Source organism: Lissotriton vulgaris, chromosome 4_1 (assembly GCF_964263255.1).
Source record: "Lissotriton vulgaris chromosome 4_1, aLisVul1.2, whole genome shotgun sequence".
NCBI classification, from domain to species: domain Eukaryota; kingdom Metazoa; phylum Chordata; class Amphibia; order Caudata; family Salamandridae; genus Lissotriton; species Lissotriton vulgaris.
Genome location: NC_141691.1, coordinates 1,183,590,104 through 1,183,615,719, shown reverse-complemented (window position 1 = coordinate 1,183,615,719; position 25,616 = coordinate 1,183,590,104).

The window sequence follows — 25,616 nt, the reverse complement described above, 5'->3', positions numbered from 1 at the left end:
AAGTATGTAGCAGCTGGCGGTTTGTCGTGCTTCGATCTTCCATTTAATACCCGTATATCGAGTCGTTCCAGGTCCCAAACCAGTTGCTTACCCAGTTGGTCTGATCTCATGGGCGATATGATCTCCTGAGATTCGACATTCCAGATTTCGTTTGCCACTGAGATATTGTCATCTTCCTCCGATTGATGCAAGAGATTGGAGTTAAAGTCGCCCGTAGCAATTATCTCCCAACTTGGGTGATCTAAGCGGATGGAAGTTACAACATTAACTACACGTTGGAACAGATCTTTTTTTTGCTGTTTTTTCGGGTGGGCGTATATATTGATTAGGACAATTGTCCTTAGCACACGTTTGATTGTGCTCTCCAGCTTGATGATTTGCATATCCATTGCTGAAGCCGGCATTTGCGAAACATTTATATTTAATGAGGTGGAAACGTAAATAGATAGACCTCCCCTTGCGCGGCCGTAGCGCTGACAGCGCTGACAGCGTGTCGCCTTTTCATGGAAACATAAACTTCCCGGTACATCAATTGGCTCAGTTAACCAAGTTTCCTGCAGCGCTATGATATCGTATTGATCCCAGGTAGCTGTTTTCCTGCTTTGATTTAGGATATTTTTTGCTCCTGCAATGTTCCATGAGATACTGAATACACTAACCTTTTTGTCTCTATATAAAAAGGTGAAACTAAAATAAATTCAATTTTATCAAGTTAAAATATTTTTCTCCGAATAACACTTTTTCAGTCAAATCCAGACCTCTCTTCAGATTCAATTCTTTGTCAGTTATAATAGGAGCAATTGTCACTTTAGAAAAACTAGTCCTTAAGGGCATTGAAACATTCTGATTTGTATGCACTCATCTTCATAAACCAGGATTTAGGATTTACCCTCAAAACCCTTAAACACAACCAACTGAAAACTATCAAAGTGGCAGACAAGGTGGAGGGCATAGTGATTCAAAACATGTCAGACTATAAATCAGAGATAAAACAGCAGATATTTTCCATTGATCATTATTATAAGCTCTCTTCTGACCATTTGTCTTTTGTGAAGTGTATCCACTGGTAGAATGAATGCCACCTGTCCTTAAGGACATTAAATAAGTTCTGTACTTGATTAATTACATCAATGCCGAAGATAATACAAATTTACACATGACATAGAAGCTTTCTGTACAAAAATACCTCAAGAAGAGACTTTGGTGGTTATAGAAGAACATTTAAGAACTAGGGAGTGGGAATATATGACCCCTTTCAGCTTCAGCATGGCATGTGGTTCTTTTGCCCCTACAAGGATTTTTTCCACTTTGAAAATACCATTGATCTCAAATTTCAAGGTACGTCCGTGGAAAGTACCTTTACATTGAATTCAGCATGCCAATACATGCATACCTTCAGGCAGAAATCCATCTATAAAAAAATCAGATGACACTGAGTAGAAGATACTTAGACATAAGATACTTAGACTTAAGTATCTGGAAAGATGACCAACGACCAATAATGCATTGGCAGAATGCATTAATACATTGAACCTTTTTTTTAAGTGTCCATCCACAATTTCAGACAAAAAGATCTCTTTTTATCTGGACATTAAAATCAACAATGGCCTAGTGATAACTAAAACTTACCAAAACCAACAGACAGAAATAACCTTCAGCGATTTGATAGCCACCATCCCAAAGCACTCCGGAAATAATTTTAAGTACAAGCAATTTGTATGACTATGACGGAAGTGGAGCAGCATTACCAGTCACAAAAAACTAGCAGAAGACCTGGCATACAAATTATGGGCCAAAATGTATCCAGAGAAGAAGTAATAGAGGTCTAAGGGCAAGGCAAGAAACAACAACCAAGATTCAGTATTGTAAACGAACAGAAGGCACAGAGAAGAAAAATGTACATGTGTTTCAACATAGATGCCCATCTCAGATGACCTCAAGAAGATTATCATAAAGAATTTGAAAAAAATCAATGCTAGGAATATGACCCTTCAAAAATTATTATCTGCTCCGAAATATCAAGAAACCCAAATGACTAGGTTGAACACACAAGACCTAGGATTGAAAAACAAACTGATTCAATCACACACGGTTGTGGCCTCCGAAGAGTCACAGGGCATATTCCCTCCAGTAACTGTATAAAGTGCCACTTAACCTTTAATGAAAAGAAATAGACCTGGGATTACCAAAGAAATTGGAACTGTGACAACATACCACCTGCATCTAATTGATGACCTGTCTTTGCCAATTACGATACATAGTGTTGACTTCTGGACCTGTGCAAGTCAGAATAAAGAAGCAAATGAGCAGGTGTAAATGCACCACAACCACACTTATGGTGCATTTCCTTGAAAAAAGACATAATCCTAAATAGTTGCCATGGGTAATCCTGAAAATCACCTCCAATGGACCCAACATATAAGACAGTCTATTTCCTAAGGAGCAACATTGTATTTATGAACTGAGCACATCCAACATGGGCCTTAATGATGCGATACCATGGTCTGTCCTTTCACATAATGTTGGAGCTGACCTTTTCAGCAGGATCACCCTCAAACATTTTGCCTTCCTCCTAATTTTTGCTGAATTTGTTTTTGTTGGTTTAGGACTCTCTGCATGTTACCACTGCTAACCAGTGCTAAAGTGCTCTCCCTCTAACGCATGGTGGAACTGGCTTTTACCCAACTGGCATATTTAATTTGCTTATAAATCCTCACACCATAGTCCAACAGTAACCCAATTTCTAACACATATTTAATCATACAGTCCACTAACATAACCGAAAATACAATCAGAAAAGCTGTGAGTCCCAATCAATTGGGCTAAACTACTTATGTTACATTAAAATATGTAATACCATTAAAAGAGTGATGTTGTTCAGAAATAATGCATTATACCCACCGCTGAGTACATAAGCTTATCATAATACGCTACAAGGGGCATCAAGAATATCTGTGTAGTAATGTTAAAAAAAACATTACAGTCGGCTACCATTTTACAAAACAACTTGCAAATAATTTCTTATGAAAAAGTATAAGACATTAATTAAAAAGATTTCTTTTTTACTCAGCAGCCACTTAATAATTAACAAGCTTGTTTTTTTTTCGACCAACCAGCAGCTACATAGCACACAACTATTACAATTTACAATATTCAGGAGCACATAGTATTTGGTGTTACAGTCTCAAGATTCACTTATCAATTGTCTCTGTTAGCGGTACCCGCAACTGCAGAGGATAGCCCGTCTTATGTGTGTCTACACTTCCCACCCGCCTACCCACCCCACCTTATTTCCCAGCATCCGTTATATGTACAGCATCACAGTCTTGCTAACTTAAGTGCTCATGAATCAGATCGTGAGTCGGATTTCTGTGCTGCCTGTAGGTAGCTGACAAGCGGCTTCCAGAAGTCTCTGGGTCGGGAAGCTTGGGGAATGTCCTCTGCGTAATTCTCCAGCGTAGTTTTACAATAAGTCATGTCCATGATCCAGTCTTAAGTCTGGGGGGGTCTCTTGTTCCCCACCTTAGCGCTATTTGCCTTTTCGCAAGTAGTAATGCCACCGCTAAAAATGTCCTGCGTCTAGCATGTTTGAGTCTCCTGACACCCAGTATGCACACCAAAGGGGTGTTGGGATCTGCCCAGATAGCATTTCGTATAGTGTAGTTGTGACTTTGCCCCAGTATGTCTTCAGTTGTGGTCATGGCTGGAAGTGTGTAAGAAGTCGGTGTTCGGTGACCTGCACCTCTGGCATGTGTCTGTCTCTCTTAGGCCTAGTCTGCATAACTTTGCCAGTGTATAGTAAAGTTGATGAAGGAATCTGAAGTGGATAATGCGCAGGTTGCAGTTCGACATGAGGAGGGAGAGTTGTGTGCAGCAGTACTGCCAGTCTTGTTCATGTTTTGACTCACCCAATGCTACCTCCCATCTGCCCAGTGTGGCAGTAGGTTTCTCAGCCTGTTCCTCCTGGGCTGCTTTATATAAACGCATTACCAGATTCTTACGGTTGGGAGCCGTTAACATTATTTGTAACGTTTGCAGCTGTGGGGGTTCATCCGGAAACGTGGTATATAAGGACCGATCCGCCGTACATAACCGTATGTATGCAAATGTCTTTAATGGTTGTTGATGAGCACAAGTGAGGGGTCTGTCCATGCAATAAAGGTATTATAAGGGTATACTTGTCCCATAGAGGTCAGTCCCATTTCCTTCAGTAATGTGTGCATTTTCTTTTCTTGTGTTACAGTGATCTTAGGGTTCCTTGCTGTGGGCTGCACCTGAGCATACACCGCCAACTTGCATGCCCTGCGTGCCAACGCATGCCATGCCCTTGATGTGCATTTGGCAGTTTGAATTGTGTCCCTTGGTGTGTGCCTTATCAGGTCGGCTATGAGCACGGACTGAAGCAGAGGAGCCACACTGTCCATTTTCACTGCGATGTGTGGTATGTATGCTTGTGGTTTTGTCCAATAGTCAGCATGTTATGCTTGTGCGCAAAGATAATATAGGTGGAAATCTGGCGCTCCAAAACCTACTAGGTGGTACGGTTGGGTTAAAACCTTCCAGCTAGTTCTAGCCTGTTTGCATGCCCATGTTAGTGTCTGCAGAATAGAGTGTAATCTAGCAAAAAATGCCTTGTTCAGCCATATCGGTATGTTCCAGAATAGGTACAGGAACCTGGGCAATATAATTATTTTCTGTAGTGCTATTCTGTCCGCCATTGAGAGAGGCATTTTCATCCATTTATCTACCTGTTCCTCTAACCTTACTAGTGCCTTACCATAGTTCTGCCTAATGACCAATTCTGGGTCACGGTGTATCCAGACCCCTAAGTATTTAACTGGATCCGTCCGTCATTGTAAAGGGTATTCCAGTTGAGGCTCCACTGTCTTTGCAGTTAAAGGAAAAACAACTGATTTGTCCCAGTTTATCCGGAGGCTGGCATATTGTTCATATCTAACATATTCCCTAATAAGCGGGTTTAGATTCTTATCTGGGTACGTGGTATAAAGGACCATGTTATCAGCGTACAATGCTATTCCGATGGGGCGAAGGCTGAACTGCAAAGCAGAGTCAGTGTGTTTCTGGTGAATGTTGCCGGTCAGTGGTTCTAGGAGTAGTGTGAAAAGCATTGGTGATAATGGGCAGCCCTGCCTGGTGCTGCGCATTATCTCTATGGGGTTGGATGTGACGCCATTTATTCTAACCTGTGCCTTAGGTGCGGCTTATAGTAGTGCTAACCATTATAGGAAAGGCTCTGGGAACCCCATTTTGCGAAGGGTGGCAAACCTAAAATCCCACTTCACCAAATCAAATGCTTTGGCAGCATCCAGAAGGGCCACAGCTGCCGGTATACCCGGGTCCAATTGGTGGTAGAGTGCAAAAATAGTACGAATATTGTGGGTGGTGGACCGTGTCCGCATGAACCGGCCTTGTCTGGCAGTACCAGGTTGCATAGGAGTGATTGTATTCTGTTAGCTATTATTTTAGATAACATTTTAGCGTCTATCTTTATAAGGGATAGTGGTTTGTATGACTCAAACTCAGTGGGGTATTTTCCCACTTTCAGAAGTGCTATCAGGAGTGCCTCACTCAGTGATGTCGGGAGTGTGCCTTCCTCGTAAGTTTCTTCAAGAATTTCTGCAAAATGTGAGATCAGCAGATCGCAGTATACTTTATAGAACTCCCCTGAAGGCCATCTAGTCCGGGTGCTTTATTGTTAGGGAGGGAGGCAATGGCTTTTATTATTTCATCTCTGGTAATATGGTGACAGAAGTATTCGCGATGGGTGTCTGATAACCATGCCAGTGCCACATCTTCAAGGTAATATCGTCTTTCTGATGTGGAGGATTTTGCCTGGGCAGTGTACAGTTTGGTGCAGTATGTAGTGAAGCACTCCAGTATAGATGGATTGTTGTATACTGTTTTGTGCTGCACATCCCGAATCTCTGTGATATATGTCAGAGTATGAGAGGGCCTAATTTTATATGACAACGCTCTGCCAGGTCTCCCTCCCCATAGTTTCTAGCAGTATATTTCTGTGAGATGTATTTTATCTCATACTCTGCATATTCTTTATATTTATCAGTCTGTGTTCTGATGTTAGCCAATAGCGTGTCGTCATGTGTGTCCTCGAATTCGCATTCCAGTCTGGCAATTTCAGCTTCTATTCTACCCAATTGTCCGTGTATGTCCTTCAGTATACCCGCATGTTTACTAATACAATGTCCTCTTATTGTGACTTTGAAAGCTTCCCATAGTATTCTTGTACTCTGTGCTGATCCAGAGTTAGGTTCGAAAAATTATTTTATAGCTTGGCGAAGCTCTTCCCGAAACACCTGGTCTTGTAGTGCTGTTTGCCTCAATCTCCACGTGAATTGCCTTGGGGTGTGTGTTGGGACTTGTAGTGTGATACGGACCGCGGCATGGTCTGAGAGTGTTTTAGGTAGGTGTTGAATGTCTGTAGCCCACCTGCATACATCCCGATATACCAGGCAATAGTCAAGTCTAGACCACGTGAGGTGTGCTGAGGAGAAGCACGTACCCTCTCTCCGGTCCAGATATCCATGGCGCCATATATCCACCATGTCCCAGTCCTCCATTCCATCCCTCAAATCTTTAGCCGAATGTTTACCGTACCTACCAATCCCCGTTGACCTGACCAGTGTGGGGTCTAAGCAGGTGTTGAAGTCCCCGCCCCAGAGAAGAGTGCCAGGTTGGAGTTCAGATTTGTGGGTAGAAGCAGGGTTCGTCAGTATTCGGGCCATACACATTCACAATTGTTAACACTGTGCCCCCAAAGCAGCCATGTTCTATAAAATATCGCCCTTGATCATCTTTCACAGATTTAATTAATGTGAAAGGTGTGTTGCGTCTCACCCAGAGCAGAACCCCCTCGCATATGAGGAATAGGACAATGTCATCCTGTAAGCAGCCCGTCTGGCCCCTATTTGCGGCTCTCTCTTTTCGATCAAGTGTGTCTCTTGCAGGCAGGCTACATCTATTTTATGTCTGTCCAGATATGCTATAACTTTGCGTATTTTCTGCGGGTTCCACGTGAGGAGTGATAGTGGTCCACTTTGGCCCAAGGCATTAGCCATCTGCCTATTCTGCGGCATTTATCCTGTGCATATGCCCACAATATTTAAACGTGTCTCCCATTGTCTGTTTGCTACATTGCCGCTGGTCAGAGTTTCCTGATTGTCCCCCTTCCCCACCCCCTCCCGCTCCACTATCTCCATCTTAGTGGAGGCATTCACACCATTAACAAAGAACATCGCCCCACAACATGAAAAAGGAAAAAAAAATACAACAATTTGTGTGGTGCACACATAGGAATCAGTGCTGCCCACCCGCTGCCTGTGGCATAAGCCACATGGGTAAACGCCCCAAATATACATAGTACAATGCCAACACTACACAACATTTCCAAACAGATCTTCAGGGTCTTATTGAATCTTTCCAACAGGCCATTAGTCTGGGGATGATATTGAGTGGTGAACTTGTATGTAACACCATTCATCCCACATTGCCTTCAGATAGGCGGACATAAAAATAGTTCCCATATATGAGAACACCTCCTTGGGAAAGCCCACTCTGGTTAACATGACTAGTAGGGCTCTGGCCACTGCTAGAGCAGTGACCTTCTTGAGGGGTATAGCTTTTGGGTATCTGGTGGTTTGGTCCACTACCACCAAGATATGTCTATTCTCAGAGGCATTTAGTGTAAAGTCATTCCCACCCTCTCAAAGAGAGTCCCACCCACTGGCAGTGGTCTCAATGGAGCCTTTGGCTTGCCCCTGTCTTAACACTGGCTTGACAGGTGGCACAGGTGCTGCAAACTACTGTACCTTGTCAGACATAAGGGACCAATTGAAATGATTGACCAGCCTGTCCCAGCTCGTGGCCTGTGCAGGATGTCATGAGCCAACATGAGGAGGAACTCTCTATACTTCTGGGCAACCACCACTCTCATGGTTGCCCCTGGCTTGGGTTCTCTGGCCTCAGTATAGTATACTCCACCCTCTTAATAAACTCTGTGTTCATCACTGACATCACTCTGCTCTTTCATCGAGGCAGTCTACTTCAAGCCCTCAAGAGTGGGATAATTCATTTGTCCCTGGTACAGCTAATTTCTGGAGGGTTTACCAGTTCCCTGCAACTCTTCCAAGTTAGACAGATCTTGCAGGGGTAGAATCCCCCCTTCTGGTACCTTATCCTCCCCCTCAGGGTTGGATTCCTTCTGTATGTCTTGAGCTACTTGGGTTGTTTCGCCAGACCTGTTGCCCTTTCTCTTTTTCTTGTAAGCTTGGCACATTGATCCAGGGTCTAAGTGTCCAGTACTCCCCTGATGTGAAGCCTGTGCTCTTGTCACAGCACACACTCAGGAAGGTCAAGCATCTGAGCATGGACCTGCCTTTCCACAGTTGACCACTCAGAAGCTTCAAGATCAATTCCCAGTAGACACTCTGCTCAGAGGGCAGGAAACATAACTACATTCAAAGGGCCAGTCACACCTCCCCATTCCAAGTCCACCATTGCCATGGGATTGAGCGTGGCACAGGTAACCTCCTCAAATACACCAGGTAGGAGCTGGTTTGGGAAATCCTGTGTATCCAACAGCATGGCTCCTGTATCCTTCAGAGTCTCAACCTCGGTCACATTGATCATAGGCCTTTGCCAGCACTTTTCCATGCTTGAAGGTAAGATTGCTAGTGTTGCAACTTCCACTCCACTCATGGAAACTAAGGACACCTCTGGATATCCTTCCCCCTTCTCTGGGCAAGCGTCCACCCTCACACCTAAACAAGCAATTCCCTTAGCCCTTAGACTGCCCACTGGTGGGGATTTCTATGTACAGACTGCATCTCCCCCTTTTTGTGCTGACTGCAAGCAAACAAAACACAACCCTGACTTTTTAGGGTCAAAATGTCTAGCCAGATACCCCATGTAAATAGATTGGCTCTGGGAATTCCCTCCTTGGGCTGGTGTTTGGGAACCTTAATAGGACTCTCTCTGTTTTTTTATCTTGGTTACCCAGAGCTTTCACCTGGGAGGGGACCTGTCCTCCTTTTTTCTGCTCACCTCCCTGGTTTTTCCTGGTCACTCTGATGTGAATCCGCTCATCTGAGGTCTCACCTAGTTCCCTGGGACTAGACAGATTCGAGTCAACTAAAAAATGGTGTAACTTCTCTGAGAGGCAGTTGGCCATTATGTGTTCCTTTATGACAAAATCGTACAGCCTCTCATATGAACTTACCTTCTTACCCTATATCCAGCCTTCCAGTACCTTAGCAAATAGGTCTGCAAAGTTAACCCATTCTTGGGCACTGAATTTCGCTAAACTTCATCCTATACTGCTCAGGGGTGAGAGCAAATTTTCTGATTAAGCTCTGCTTCAAGAGGCTCTCTCTCACTGTTACCGGAATCCATTCTAAGAGGAGTGAACCCCAATACTAAGAGATCACCCTCTTCATCTTAAGGGCCCTCTCTAAACATGTCAGTCATTTATCTATATCATCACCCTCCTGGTACTTTGGGACAATCCCCATGGGTAGTCGGGGTTCAAATCCACCACTCCTGGACCGTTATGTCTCCTCTGCACTGCCACCATCATCTTTTCTAACACCCCTGGTGGATCTCTTTTCCTCATGTGCCAACTTCTTCTTGGCCAGGGCTATCTTTTCTGCATCTAAGATTACATATGCTAGCTGTGCCTCAAACTCTCTTTCCCTTAAGGACAGTTCTGGCTCACCTCATGTGGGTCCTCTTCCTCACTAGCTCTAGACAAGGACCTGGTCACTATGTGTGCAGAGAGGTTTTCAATTTCCTCATCACTGAGGTCTAAGGGATCTTCCTCCCCCTGTCCTTGTACCTCTGGAGCCTCCAATGTGTAGGAGTGTTGATCCTCTTGTTGGGCTTCTGCCCAGGCTAGAAGGGCCTTTAGCTTCCTGGAATAGGATGGTGCTAGTAATCCCCTAGCCCTACACAGGTCCCTAAGTTCTGCTACAGGGAGAATGGGTAGGCTAGCTAGATTAAGGCAAAAGGTTTTAAAACAAAAATGGAGGTCAAAGTATTTTTAAAAAAAATCAAAAGTGGATTGATTATTATTAGTTTAAAAAAAATAAAAAAATTGCACCAGGTCAATTCAGAGGATTTTTCTTTCTCCAACCTAAATACTAAATGATGTTACTAAACAGAAGTTCTGGATGCCACGGCTGTACAACAGATGTTGGACAGTGGAATATTATTAGGTGGAGGTAGTCACCTTCGGCTAGTAATAATACCACAATCACTAATAGGCCCAGATAAGACTCAATATAAAAATCCTTGCTCAGCACTTAGTAGCTTAATGAGCCGTCACCCTTAACTTAGGAGAGAGGTATGAGTAAGCATTTAATCACCAAAATAATACATAAGTCAAAGACACAACACAATAAAAATCCAATACCAATTTATGAATATAGACAATATTATTATCTTTAAAACAACAACAAAATATGATTTATTTAATTGAGTGGATCAAAAATTGCGCATTCTAGCTTCAAAAAGCTTAAAGCATCACTCGCAGCTATCTCGTCGGGCTGGACCAGGTCAAGGTCAAACTTCTAGACTGACTGAGATGGAGCGGGGTGGGCTAAGATAAGGTCCCAGTCAAAAACTTACGTTCTGACTTAACCTTTTTCTTTGACTTTTGTCTCGCCCGTGGGCTCATTGGCAGGTCATTGGGCATCTCAGGTCCCAAGTTCGATTTGGCAATGGTAGCCTGATGCAGCATGATACCTCAGCGAGCTTCTGCAAGTCTCTGTCCTTGACGTCAAAGGCAAGGATCTCCGGCGCATTCAGCAGGCCAAAACAGCATGATCAAACTATTTCATAGGTCAACAACGACAGCTTGACTCTCGATGTCGAGTCTTTCTTCTCCTGGAGCATTTCTGCAAAACGTTTCAGAAAGGTTCCACACTTTAATATCTGGTTGTTTATGAGTTCCTTTGGGAAAAAAAGGGTCCAATAGCTTAAGCCAAGGCTTCATCGACTCTGGATTGCCTCTTGGTGGCTAGGACCCAAATTCCCAAAATGCACCTGCACAGTCCAGGAAAAATCTAGTTGCAACTAGTCAGTTGGGGTGGTCGTCCCTTTGGCTTTGCAGGTGACTTCTTCCAGCTTTGTTGTACCTGTTATTGATCAGAGAGTCCACTCCATTTCCTTTGAGACAGGCACAGTATTTTCTTTGTGGAGCCTGTGAGTGCAGCAGGTGCAGTCCTTCTAAGTTCACGCCTTCTGTGGAGCAGTCCAAGGGTGCAGTAGGACAGTCCTTCTCTTTCTCTAGTTGCAGGCAGTATTCTGAGAGGTTCCAGCTGCTCAGTCATAATTATCCTCCATTCTGGGCTGGCAGGAGTGGGGGGGAAACCCCAACAAACCAGGCTAAAGTTACCTTACTCTGCTGTGACCACTTTCTGCAAAGTGGGGGAAATATTTGTCCTAGAATGCACTGTTTTGCCAAAAATCAAAATGGAGAAAATCTCAACTTGGTGTTTGTGTGTCTGTGTAACCCAACCCAAAGGTGTGGCTACCATCTGACTACACTCCCTTCCAGTCCCTCTCCTAATCTAATTAATAGGGCTCCCATCTGACTGGGGATAAGGGCAGTGGGGGCTGGCCTGGTTCCTGTGATATCTCTTCTCTTGCCTTTGAAGTCCATCTTATCTCCCCAGCTCCTTTCGTCTCCCTGGATTCTCCAGGAAGCAAATTTCCTCCCAATAAATGCCTCTATTGTTTCAGCCCCAGACCTATTCACACCTAGTCAGGGAGCAGCTTGATGACAGATTAGAGATGAAGATCCGTATATGGCAACTTGCATCGCAGCATTGCCCTACTTTTTCTTCTAGGATTAAGGATTACCTTTTTTTTTGTGTATGTTCTTATATAGCGCTCAAATCACCGGGGAGGCATCTCGGCGCTTGCCTTGGGAACCCGTCCTGGCTTTTCCCTGTGAGATAACCCCTACAGGGCATCCCCAAGGTGAAAGCCAGGCATCCCGTCTCGGGGGGCCGTTGTGGAGATTAAGCGAGCTTAATGCCCAGAGTTGCAGAGTGTGAACCCATGATTAGGACAGGCACCGAAGCGAGAATTATTGAGTCCGTGGACATTTGAGCTCAAGACCCTTCCGCATCGGTAATTGAATAACCCTGGGCATAGTGGGCGTAGTGGGGCTTCGCGGAGCTACGTGAAGTGGGCGAGAAACTACGCCCACCTCCGCACTCCGCGTAGCCCCACTACGCACCGCAGGCCTCCCTCCCGCCCTCCCTAAATACTTTAAATTAAAGGTGTAAAAGAATTAAAAGGCACTTACCTTGCCGGCCGCTGCCCGCCGCGTCCCCGGGGCTCGCTCTCTTCATTGCTGCCGTCTTGTGTACTAATGCGCATGCGCGGGCGGCCGCGCATGCGCATTTCTCACGAGAAATGCGCATGCGCGGCCGCCCGCGCATGCGCATTAGTACACAAGACGGCAGCAATGAAGAGAGCGAGCCCCGGGGACGCGGCGGGCAGCGGCGGGCAAGGTAAGTGCCTTTTAATTCTTTTACACATTTGAATTAAAGTATTTAGGGAGGGCGGGAGGTAGGCGGGTGGCGGCCAGCTGCACTCCGTCTGCGGAGCGTGCGTAGTGCCGAATTCTACGCCTGCTACGCAAAATGCGTAGAAGCCGGCACTACGCACACTCCGTGCACGGAGCGTAGCTGCCCGCCCACCCTTAGAATTGAACCCTGGTCCCGGGTCTGACCTCTGCTTCAGGGTCTGCCTGCTCTAACCAGTGAGCAACACTTCTCCACCTTCTCGAATTACGGATAAACTCAGGGAGAAGGGCTTCTAGAATGTTGATTTTCGTTTCTCATCTTACCAGCTGTTGACCTTTGGAGTGGTGGGTTAGTTAGTACAGCACTCTAGTGTGCGATAGAGACTTTACCCCTACTCACCGTGTTCAGTTACTTTCACCAAGGCATACCAGAGAACAACTTGAAGCCCACCCTAGAAGAGTAGATATTTCTCTGTATTCTTCTACTTGGAAAGAGCTTCAATGGTTAGTGGTCTATGCAAAAAACATACACAACAATGACATCAGGTACACTACTGATCCCTCAGTTAAGACCTATGACTATGGAACCAACTCACAAATAACATATTATGATGCATTATAGATGCCTCTCAAAAGCGGATGTTTATTCACATCTGTTGTGCATGCATTCCAAAAGTGACCGCCACAATGAATTGTCACAAGTCACTATTTCCTGTTACTGCTTGTCGTGTTCACTCTTATGTGGACCTTGTTGAATGGTCGTTCGTTCAAAACAACTATGGCGCGAATTAGTAAAGAGTTTCTTGTTATGTTATACTTTTCCTAATACTTGTCTTATGTATAACTTAGAGTTAAAGTCTTATATTACCAAAACATTTCAATTTTACCTTGTCCTTGATATACTCAGAGCATTGCAAGTCCCTACTGTTCATGCTTTTATTTTCTTTTTCTCTTTGCTAGGTTTCCTCACTGTAGGAGCCAAAGGCAAGATGTAGCAGGAATCCGGCCGCACACGAAGTTCAGGGTCCTGATGCGGCGAGAATGGCTGGAATACAGTTAGGGCTGCTCTCATGGAAACTCTTCAACACAAGACACATGAAGGAGCTTGGGTGCAGTTTGAATAGACCAAGCCCAAGATTGGCACTGAGGTTTGCTGAAATCTCACTGGGTTGCATCTAATCTTGTGGTAGCAAGCAAGGAGCAGCAGAAACTCTGCATGCCTACAAAAATGCCAGAAATAAGATTTTCCTGCTGTGGGGATGAGACTTGGGGGCATGACAATACAATTGAAACACATTGTATACAGGTAGGTGCTGGGGACTGGGATATGTGACAGTGGCATCATATTCTTTATGCATATATACAGTTCACACATCATAGATTGTTACAGTGGCACCTCATTACAGTTTACAACTCAGATCACAATGCTGGGGGCTGAGTTAAAGTGCCTAGGGCTGAGATACCCTCCACAATATCATCTCAGTTAGCATCATACCGCAATGGAGCGGAGGGGCAAACATGGGACTCCTGAAACTTGGCTCAGGCTATCCAAGGCTGACCAATTAGTAGAGGCTGCTGCAGGGCTGTTTTAGGTAACTCAGGATAGTTAGTTTTAAAACTACTTTCCCTTAAGAGTTACATTAAATCCAACTGTGGCATGTTATTGGAGTTAATGTGACTATTATTGTGATTCTTTGAATGATATTGCCAGCTAGTTCCACCCAAAAGTTTGACTTTATTAAGTTTAATAAAGCCTTGCTATGTCAGCCTTTGTGACTAGCAGCACTATTATAAAGAACAATGACCTCAGCTGTTTTTCCTTACTAGCGCATATACAAAATATTTTATATTGCTTTTTTTGACAATGCACCACATCCTTGGGGCACCTAGGGCAGACCTTAGGGGTGACTTATAAGTTATAAAAGAGGTTTTGGGCTTTCGAAGCACTTTTAATTCCAAAAATGAATTTGTACAGTTTTATTTTAAAACCAGACTATAAAGCAGGTCTGGTTTAAAATAAATTACACCAGGCACCACAGCAGTGTACACTTAAGTGATTTAGTCCACTGGGGTTTCTAAACCCACATGCCCTACCATAAGTTAGGCGCTTAGAAATAGGTTATCTTGGCCAATTAGAACTATACCAGTTACCATATACCTTTAGATCACCTGGTTAGCAGAGCACAGGGCACTGTCAGAGTCAGTAACCACCAATATCAGTCACAAAATGGGGATGATCATGGCAAAAAGGATGACTTTCCTACACAAGTCTCTGTTATGTTATATTTAGAGTCTGAGAAATAATTTTTTGCTCTGTTCAATAACCTTATAGGCTTGCTTTTGTGCAAAACATTGTTGTAGACTTTCCTTTCTATCTTGGTTTTATCTTAGATCCTCTGGCAAGAGTGAGGGTAAACAATGTGCTTCCAGATTTCTTTACTAATGAGAGAAACAGCAGGCAGCTATGGTGCTAGATAGAGCTTTTCTTAAAATGAAGGCCTCAAATGTAATAATGGGTGGGATGATAGTATTTCCATATTTGCAATAGCATGCTCTTATATGTGCCGGCCCTAATACATTCGATAAATATACTCCTCTCTGGTTGTTTGGTTTATGACAATTATTCTGGCTTTAACATTATCAGATTGAAAACTGCTTGGTCTTCACCCTCCCACTTCAAGTGCCCTTTTCTGATAGTAGACCATGTTTGAGGTTCTTGGGAATGCCGATATCTAAAGACACCAATGACTTCCTTTGAATAACGTGATGAAAGCCATGGCACAATTTAAGGGTGACATGACACACTCACCCTTTTAGATCAGGCGGTGTTGAATAAAATGAGTACACTTCCTTAGTTTTTATAAATGCACAATGTTCTAAATTAGATGCTGTTCTTCAAATCTAATATTGGATGGAGAACAGCTTTGAATGACATTGATGATTCAGGGGGTTAGTTTTATGTGGTTGGGGCTGCTTTGCTGGACATGCATCAGTACTTCTAGGTTTTCAAATTTCAGTGACAAACACTTGAGAATTTTCATCACATCAAGCTAATAGTGTAAAAAATACAAAACTATAGAAGGTGGAGAAATAAAGAGAGAACTGTAACCTTTAATTAGTTCTTATTTAAATCAAAAGTCAACTGAGCTCCTCACCATAGTACAAGTAGCAACCCACCTTCTGAAAATAACTTATACCCGCCTAATCTGGGTTTGCTAGTTAGAAAGCAGTCCAAAGAGAGGTACTAGGAACAGAGAGATGGTCTAATGAGGAGTGCTCCAAATAAAATGACAAACATAATCATAATATTTCCAGTACTAGCCATCACCAACCCAATAACAAATAAGACCTGTAATGCTGCTGTAATTAAATTAGCCTCCCACACATTTTCAGAAAAAGAGATCTCATTACTGAATACACTAACCTTTTTGTATCTATATAAAAAAGGTGAAACTAAAATAAATTCAATAGTATCAAGGTAAAAATGTTTTCTCCGCACAACACGTTTTCAGTCAAATCCAGACCTCCCTTCACATTCAATTCTTTGTCACTCATAATAGGAGCAATTGTCACTTTAGAAAAACTAGTCCTTAAGGACATTGAAACATTCTGATTTGTATGCACTCATCTTCATAAACCAGGATTTAGGATTTACCCTCAAAACCCTTAAACAGAACCAACTGAAAACTAAAAAGTGGCAGACACGGTGGAGGGCATAGTGATTAAAAAAATGTCAGACTATAAATCAGAGATAAAGCATTAGCTATTTTCCATTGATCATTATTATAAGCTCCCTTCTGACCATTTGTCTTTTCTGAAGTGTATCTACTGGTAGAATGAATGCCACCTGTCCTTAAGGACATAAAGTAGTACTGTACTTGATTAATTACATCAATGCCGAAGATAATACAAATTTACACATGACATAGAAGCTTTCTGTACAAAAATACCTCAAGAAGAGACGTTGAGAGTGGGAATATATGACCCCTTTCAGCTTCATAAAGCAATAAAACCAATGCCAGTACTGTTGAGGAAATATAAATTCTGGTCAAGTTGTGTTCCCTAGCGTGTACCCCACCGTCTCCATGTACGAGTTAAAGTGCATGTAACTTCCCTCCTGTACCAGCTATGAAGACGCAAATACATTTGCGTCCATCGTCAACATGTCCTCTTTCAGACCCACCCTGAATGGGTTGGATAGCCCGTTCCTAAGTATACTATGCCAACGTCTTTTTGTAGTATATTCTACATGTTTTTCAGCTCTGGCAAAGTAGGCCCAGAATATCTGCCATCGAGCCTTTTTCTCCCTTCTGACTCTGGGAGCCTCAGACCAGGCTGCCCAGGCTGCCCCCGTACCCGTGAACTCTGCCTTACTTCTAGCGCGGCCCAGCGCGTTCAGCTCAGCCTGCTGCCTGCCAAGATTGACTATAACCTTCGAGTTATCTGTTCCGCTCCTCGAAAATACATTCCTGCCTGCTAGCTTCAGTAAACATACCCCTCAGCTACAGGGCCAAAGGGCCGACCTGTCTCCGTGCAAGTAATTCATAGCTTCTGTTGCCATGCTCCCATGGAAGGCCCATGCCCCCACGCTTCTCATACAGACACTCAGGCGCTTATACACGCACTCACAGTCAGTATAGAATAGCTTCTGCCCTAGAGACCTTTCTGCCCAGATAGCTCAGTTCCTAAACACCAGATATCAGATATGATAGAAGCACAAGTTGATCTGACATGCTAGACTTCTGTCTCTTTCCGTCAGAGCAAATGTCAAGCCCCCTGCACCCTCCAGTTTCACGTCCATCACACGTCATGCAGCTGCGCGCGCATCCAAGCTTCCGATTTCTGCTGACATTGCAACATTTCTGTTTAGTGCCACCTCTTTTTGTGACACCTATCTGTGACGTTATCCAGCACACGCCTAGTCCACGCCTTCTGATTACGTACTAGTAACACGTGGCTACTGTTATCTTGTCTTCTCTCAGCTGTTACGCCTACTGTACTGTTTTCCATGTCATGAATTAAGTATATAAGCTATGTACTGTCAATAAAATGGAGCGCGTGCTCTCTCTATCCCTTCTTCCACCCCTGTGGTGGGAAGAATATGATATCCTGGTCTAGACCATTCCTTTTTAAGGAATAAAACCCCTAAGAACTCTAACACCACGGACTCTGTTTTCTTTCTTTCTGATTGAGTTATTATTGATTAAGTACTTACCTGCATAGAAATTACGACGGTAAATTATATATTTACATCATTTTGGCGCCCGAATAGGGACCCCTCCCCCACCTCACGCGCCGGTTGGTGCGTTGTAACCTCTGTCCCCTGCCATCAGCTAGAAGGAAACTACGCGTACTGGCAGGATTTCCTGTATCTCCCTCTGGTCCACGGAGGTGACGAAGATTACGATCAGTACCCAGACGAGGCGGTGAGGAGTGCGGAGGATCCCGACCAGAGCCCAGCCGAAAGAAGCAAGGTCCGAGGTGTCAAGAGGCCCACCAGTTTTCCGAAGTTTTCTGAGGTTTTCCAAAGTTTTTCCGAAGTTTTCCGAAGTACCGAGTCCAGTCGAGTTTTCCGAGGCCTTCTGTTTCCGTGCTTCCCGGTGAGTACCATTGCTGGGACGTATCTAGACGGGTTTGGGTACACAAGTCCGGTCTGCACTGTTTTAGACAGTGTATCTGTACTGTTTAGCAGTACATCCGATATAGGGGGTAGTCATATATGTTTTCAAAATGTCTTTTCATGTGATTAATGTCGTGGTATGAGTGTGACTGTTTCCTAATGTGCATTTATGTTTTCTTGTATAACTAGCCATATTCAGTATTAAGTAGCAAGGATCGAGCATTCAGTACCAAGTAAACAAGATGCAGTTTTTCAACAAGTTAAAGCAGATAGGAACTAGGAAAGGGATACTAGAGGAAGAAATTCCTATCCCCCCTAGGGACACCCCAGGTAACTTTATGTACCACAAGCATGGCCTAGATGCCATATTATATCTCGATTTATGGGCTGACTATACCAAACATCTAGACGAAAGACACAGATGGCCCGTTAACGGGACATGGGATGCCGAGTGCATTATGAAGGTAGAGGAAGCATTATGGAAAAAGAAAGCCAGACAATCTCAGAAGGACGCCATAGAGTTTTGGCGTAAGGAATCACATAAACGTGCTGAAAGAACATTACGTAGAGAAGATAGACTTAAAGAATCAGAGAAAGCCCAAGAAAACGAACTAGTTACCGAGGGGATCCGAGTAAAAACTGAACAGATAGACCGCGCACGAAATAATCTCGTAAACGGTATGTATCTCGTGGCCGAGGGTTCACCTGAGGCCATTTCAGAATTACCGAAAGACCTACCGCCCCCATTGGTTCCAACTAAAGTAACTCATAGGACCACTAAAGACATATTCCTGAATTCCTATCTAGAGGATGTAGCACCTGCTTACACCAATCTGCCTGTCCGCGCCCTGCCTAACGACGGGGACGGGGGTGGTAACCCGCCCCAAAACCATATTCTACCAGTATCACGACAGGTTTCCCCTGTTCCACCAGCTCCACCACTTCCCGTACCTAAAACTGATCCACCGAAACCACTTCTACCTGATCCCACTAAAAGACACATACAAGTTCAGGTACAGACTCCACAAAGAACTAATGCTCAAGCTTCCACCTCAGGGGGTGCTACCGGGGGTCTTCACACCCCGCCACCGACACGCAGGTTACCTCTTGGGGACTTGCGGAATCCTTTTTCGTTTAAATCACCCCGTCTTGACGTGTTTAAAGAAACCATTTCAGTTTGCAGATATGATCCAGTACCCGGCAAAGACGATACAATGGTGATGGCATCATTACGGTTAAGATCTGCTACAAATTCCCTGCTGTGTTATGCAGGAATGAAGGAGCGCCTAGATAGAATATATGAGTTCATTCAGACTGGGAAAGACCCCGACAGTATTAAGGATGCCATGGAGCGTCAGAAAGTTGACATTCAAGCACAAATACTACGTTTTTTCATAAATTGCCTAATAAGAGAACGAGATAGGCCTGGGACCGACCAGAGTGAATTAGATGCATTAACCAAGTGGGGTCAGAATATATCTGAAGGAAAACACGATAAGGGGACTTGCATAGCTAGTATGTACAAGAAAATTAGAAAAAGAGTGATAGAAATACACCAAAAAGAGAAAGAGAAGGCTTCCTCCGAGGGGGAAGAAGAATGTGAAGAACCAGAAGAAACTCTAGACACTATAGCATATGTAGGTAAAGGAAATTACCTTAGGAAAGGCATCCATCCAGAAAGCAAGAGAGTTCTTTTCTGTGGCTTAACAAACCCGAATTCTGCTGAACATCAGTTCCAGGAAACTGATAGAAGGCTTCGAGATCGAGTAGGGTATCATGTACTCAATTCTATGGATGAACAAGAACTAGCCTGGTCAGCCATATCATGGGCCGAAAATCCAGACATATATAATGATGACACTGTAGCACAGACATTTCTGAACCTCTCCCCAGACGAGCAGAAATTAGCAGGTGTATACATGATTCAGCACCTTCTCATAAAGTACAGACATCAGCATTCGGATCCAGGTCCCTTACCCGAATTACTAGAAGCGCTACTCATGGATAGATGGAGAGGTCTAAGTACCAAATTAATTCAAATAATTCTAGAACAACGCCGTAGATATGACACTTTCATAAGCCCTGAATATGTTCCTGCTCCGCCCCCAGAAAGAAAAACGTATCACATGCAATGCATGGGTGGCATTGAAAGTCAGAACCCCTTACGAGAAGTACACCCAGTTATGGGTACGGACAATATCTTGAAGCGTGTATATGTACACACGCCATTGACCAAGTTAGAACTGTTAGAAATGAAAAAACTAGTCCCGAGCCATGATAAAGACCCTGCAGGTTTCCACAGAGAGCTTAAAGACATGTTACTGATGGGGGATTACACATATGATGATATCATGAAAATGTTAAAAGTACTGTTGCCCACGGGCATCTACGAGAAATTAAAGGAAAAGGAATGGGAGGTGGGAGACACACAGATTGCATGGGCAGAAATAGAAGATGAAGAGAACAAACGGGTCCCAGGGGTAGGCCTTGGGGACAAAACTAAAGCATTACCAGGTTTAATAGTACAGGTTCTGCCACGATTATTGGCAACTAGAAAAGAAGACTGGGATGCAATCTCAGCATGTAAACAGAAGCCCGACGAAGATACTAGTGACTTTTATTCAAGATTCGAGAAATGTTTTATTATTAATAGTGGTCTTAAACCAAGTAGCGAATCTTTTTGTATCAAAGTTAGTCGAGAATTCCCTGTTAGCGGTCAAGAATCGTGTATACAAGGTGGAGAGTACATGGCAAGCAAATACGCCATCTCAGATGTTACAAATGTTACAATACCATCAGAATAGAATTAGAGAAGAACAGGATCAAGAACAGAAACGTATGAAAGACACAAAAATGAAAATGTTAGTAGCCCAGTCGGTCCATACCGACGGGAATAGAAAAGGTACGACCCAGACAGGTCACGCCACAGCTCCCGTTAAAGGGACATGCAACTACTGCAAGCAACCAGGTCACTACGTACATGAATGCCCCGTTCTGAAACATAACATAGCAACAGGTAAAACTAAGGAAAGGCCGCATCCGCCTAGACAAGACCATAACCAGCATCAGTCTTCACAGAATACACAGAATACACAGCCTATGCATGCTTCTTCACCTCCAGCACAGACAGTAGCGGTATCACAGCCACAGCCCATTGCCGCGTCCCAGCAAGTTTCACAACAGATGTATTAGTATGCCCAGTCCGCTTACCCTGATTATCAACGATATACATGAAACAGCCTAGAGAGGGAATTTGGCTTGCCTCTTATTGAAATTCCTGTAGATCAAGAAGGTCCTTATGTACACAGTCAAGTATTGGGAAAAGACAGAAAGTTTTTAATTGACACAGGGGCAAGCCGCACCACAATAAGTCATAATGAAGTCCCAGGGGCACCCCTCTCAGGCTCACAGAATGTTTCCCTTGGCTTTTCAGGACAGCCCATTGTAAATGAAGTATCAGAACCAGTCCCCCTGGCTGTGGGTCCATTATCACGTGTTACAGACTTGTTACTTACAAAATCATGTCCAGAAAATCTGTTAGGAATTAAAACATTGAAGGCTCTAGGAGCTATAATCTGCTGTTCCCCGGAGGGAGTTAGACTCTTTCTACGGGATTTCAAGGGTCATTATGTTTTGCGAGAATTCGATGTCAGATTGAAAAATGTACCAGATCACTTGTGGGCAAAAGGCCCAACTGATGTAGGTTGTATGCATATCACACCATACCGTGTTACACTCAAAACAGGAGTTGTACTACCACGAATCAGACAATACAAGTTACCACCCGATGCTGTAGTGGCTTTACTGGAAATCATTGAAGAGCTTATAGCACAAGGAGTGGTCGTAGAGACCGACTCCAATATCTGTAATTCACCCATTATCCCGATTCTTAAACGTACTGATCCCAATGCACCGCCAGTATATCGGGCGGTGATTGATCTTCGAGAACTGAATAAATGCATTATTCCACAGTACCCTGTGGTTCCCGATATCTCATCCTTATTGACTGCTATTGATTCAGAAGCAACGTTCTTTACTGTAATTGACCTCAAGAACGCCTTCTTCAGCGTGCCTATTGATCCAGAGAGCCAATATCTCTTCGGATTCAGTTTAAATGGACGCAGTTTCAAATTTTCACGCGCACCTCAAGGATTCACAGAAAGCCCCAGCATCTATAGCCAAGCACTGAAAAGACAACTTGACTGTATTACAATGCCAGTTAACACCGCATTACTGCAATACGTCGATGATCTGCTGATCACCGCACGAAGTGAGCCCGAATGTGAACAAGCATCACTGACAGTTTTACATTTTCTGGCAGACAAGGGACACAAGGTGTCTCCTTCGAAGCTACAATTCTGTGTTCAGCAAGTTGTGTACTTGGGTCACTTGCTGTCCAAAGTGGGGAGACAGCTCACTCCCGATCGCATTCAGTTAATTGCAAATATGCCACAACCGCAGACACAAAAAGAAGTGCGGGCCTTCATAGGCCTCACCTCGTACTGCAGACAATGGATTCCTCAATATGCATTTTTAGCTAAACCACTCATTCAGTTAACAACGCAGGAGGCAGCAACCTCGACTGTCCTTCCTTGGACTCAGGAACATACACAAGCCTTTGAGGAATTAAAGAAAGCATTATGCCAAGCACCAGTTTTAGCGACACCATGTTACAGCAAACCGTTTACACTTTTTGTTACAGAACGTGATGGTACAGCGTTGTCTGTCCTCACCCAAGATCAAGCAGGTTCACATAAGCCTTGCGCTTATTTTTCAAGTACACTGGATTCAGTAGCCCAGGCACTCCCTGCGTGCTTAAAGTCAGTAGCAGCAACAGCACTAGCAATCAGACAGAGCGATTCAATTGTTTTAGGCCATCAGTTAACCGTACAAGTTCCACATTCTGTTGAGGTTCTTTTAAACAGAACCCAGACTCAGCACTTGACTATAGCACGACTGACAGGTTATGAATTAACGTTATTCCAGCCACACATAGAAATCAGACGCTGCAGCATTCTGAACCCCGCAACACTGTTACCTACAATTATGACAGATCCAGCCCCGCATGATTGTATAGAAATCATTAATGCAGTAACAAAGCCACGACGAGACTTAACAGATGTCCCACTGACAAATCCAGACCTGACACTTTATGTGGACGGTTCATGCATGAGAACAAGTACAGGAGAATTAGTGGCCGCGTATGCAGTGACCACTGAAACTGAAGTTAAAGAAACACATCGTATTGACACACTGTCTGCTCAAGCAGCAGAGCTCATCGCTCTGACCCGAGCTTGTATACTAGCTAGGAACAGAAATGTTAACATATACACTGATTCCCGTTATGCGTTCGGAGTCGTACACGACTTCGGAATGTTATGGCAAGAACGAGGTTTCCTGACCTCTCATGGTGCCAAGATACAACACGGTCCCCTCATTCAAGCACTGTTAGAAGCAATACATCTGCCCTCAGGCATATCCGTCATGAAGTGTAAAGCACATACTAAGGTCACAGATTTTGTTTCCCAGGGTAATGACCTGGCAGATCAGACAGCGAAACATACAGCATTGACTCACACTCAGACAACTGACGTGACAAAGACAATAGGACCAACAAATTGCATGACAGTTAGGGATCCCGCACTAGATGTTATCGATATTCAGACACATGCTACCCCAGATGAAATAAAGAAATGGATCGAACTAGGAGGGATCCAGACAGATCAAGGTTGGATGACGAAGGGAAAATCTACATGGTTTCTCCCTGACTCTATGGTCCAAGTCATAATCAATACAGCACATAGCCCAGCACATCTAGGAGAAAAAGCAATGTTAGACAGTTTACAGAATCTCTGGAGCAATAAACACTTACGAGCAGCAGCAAAACAGAAAGTGCGTACTTGCATGATCTGTTGTCAGTTCAATCCAGGTAAAAGCGTCCCTGTAGAGCAAGGTGGATTTCATCCTCCCGATCATCCTTTTGAAGTCCTCCAGATGGATTATATCCAGATGGACCGTTGTTGGGGATTTAAATATGTCCTCGTAGTTGTTTGTGCACTGTCCCGTTGGACCGAAGCATACCCAGTCCCAGATTATACTGCTCCGACCACTGCCAAGCAGCTGGTTCGTGAATTCTTCCCACGATACGGCATGCCTCGTGTCGTGTACTCAGATAACGGTCAGCCATTCTCATCCGAATTAATGAAGCAGGTTTCCTTGCTGCTAGGATATCAGTGGAAATTCCATTGTGTCCGACATCCCGAAGCCGCAGGCCTTGTAGAAAGGCATAATCAGACACTAAAGACACGTCTTGCTAAAATATGTCAAGAGAAAGGGGTCGACTGGATAGTCGCCCTGCCAGTGGCACTGTTCTACATGAGAATGGTTGCCCATTCGAGATCAGGACTATCCCCGTACGAAGTGGTCTTTGGTAGACCACCGAATATGTGGGGGACGCCCATTCCTAAAAGAAATACCGATGTTGATTGCAATATGTTGACCGATTACCTTGCCTCCTTGATGTCTGCACTCCAATCATGTCGTTCACAGGTTGCCGCTGCCTTCCCTGACAACACTGATGTAAAGCCACACGATGTCCGTCCAGGGGATCTGATCCTTATCAGGAACTTCGACCGGAAAAGTCCGTTGGAGCCCCGCTGGAAATCGCCGAAGACCGTTCTACTTACTACGAGGACAGCGGTGAAGGTTGAGGGCAGGAAGGGGTGGGTCCACATGAGCCATGTGAAGCTGTGTAATGAACTGAAATCCGACCCAGGCTCATCCACCCCTTCCAAAGACTGTATCAAGCCCAGTGACTTTGAAGTTTCCAAACGAGAGAAAACTCCTCAAGAGGAATACAGACTCAAGCTTCGATCTAGCAAGTCAGACAGTTTAATTGTTTAAGTCCTCCCCTAGGTGAATCGGTTAAATAGTTTCTGAGATGTATCCCCTAGATCAAAATAGAGAGAGAGAGAGAGAGTACAAGAAACGTACATACTGTGAATCACTGCGTAGTCACTGTATAGTGACATTATTAATCATGTTTTTTCTAAGTATTCTGATAATTGTTGCAAGCGTTCTTCTCCCTATCTATTGCCCTATTTTCAAGAATGGACAATCTGCTTACAATGTTTCTGCTGAACACTCTTTTAGCGAGTTACCTCTACACGAACTCTCCTACAGACTTGCGCTGCGCAACAACACATTCATTAGTATGCTGCATCATTCCCATCAGACTAACAATGCTACAGACTGCTGGATATGTGGCCGACTCCCTCCCTACCAGAATTACAAGGGAGCTCTGCCCCTCTTTCCGTACCCATTCACTCACAATGGCTCCTGTGGGGCATGGTTTAAAATAATTAATTCCTTAGATCCTGATATTGCTGTTTTCGATGGGGGCTGGGTTTGGGGAAACTTGAACTT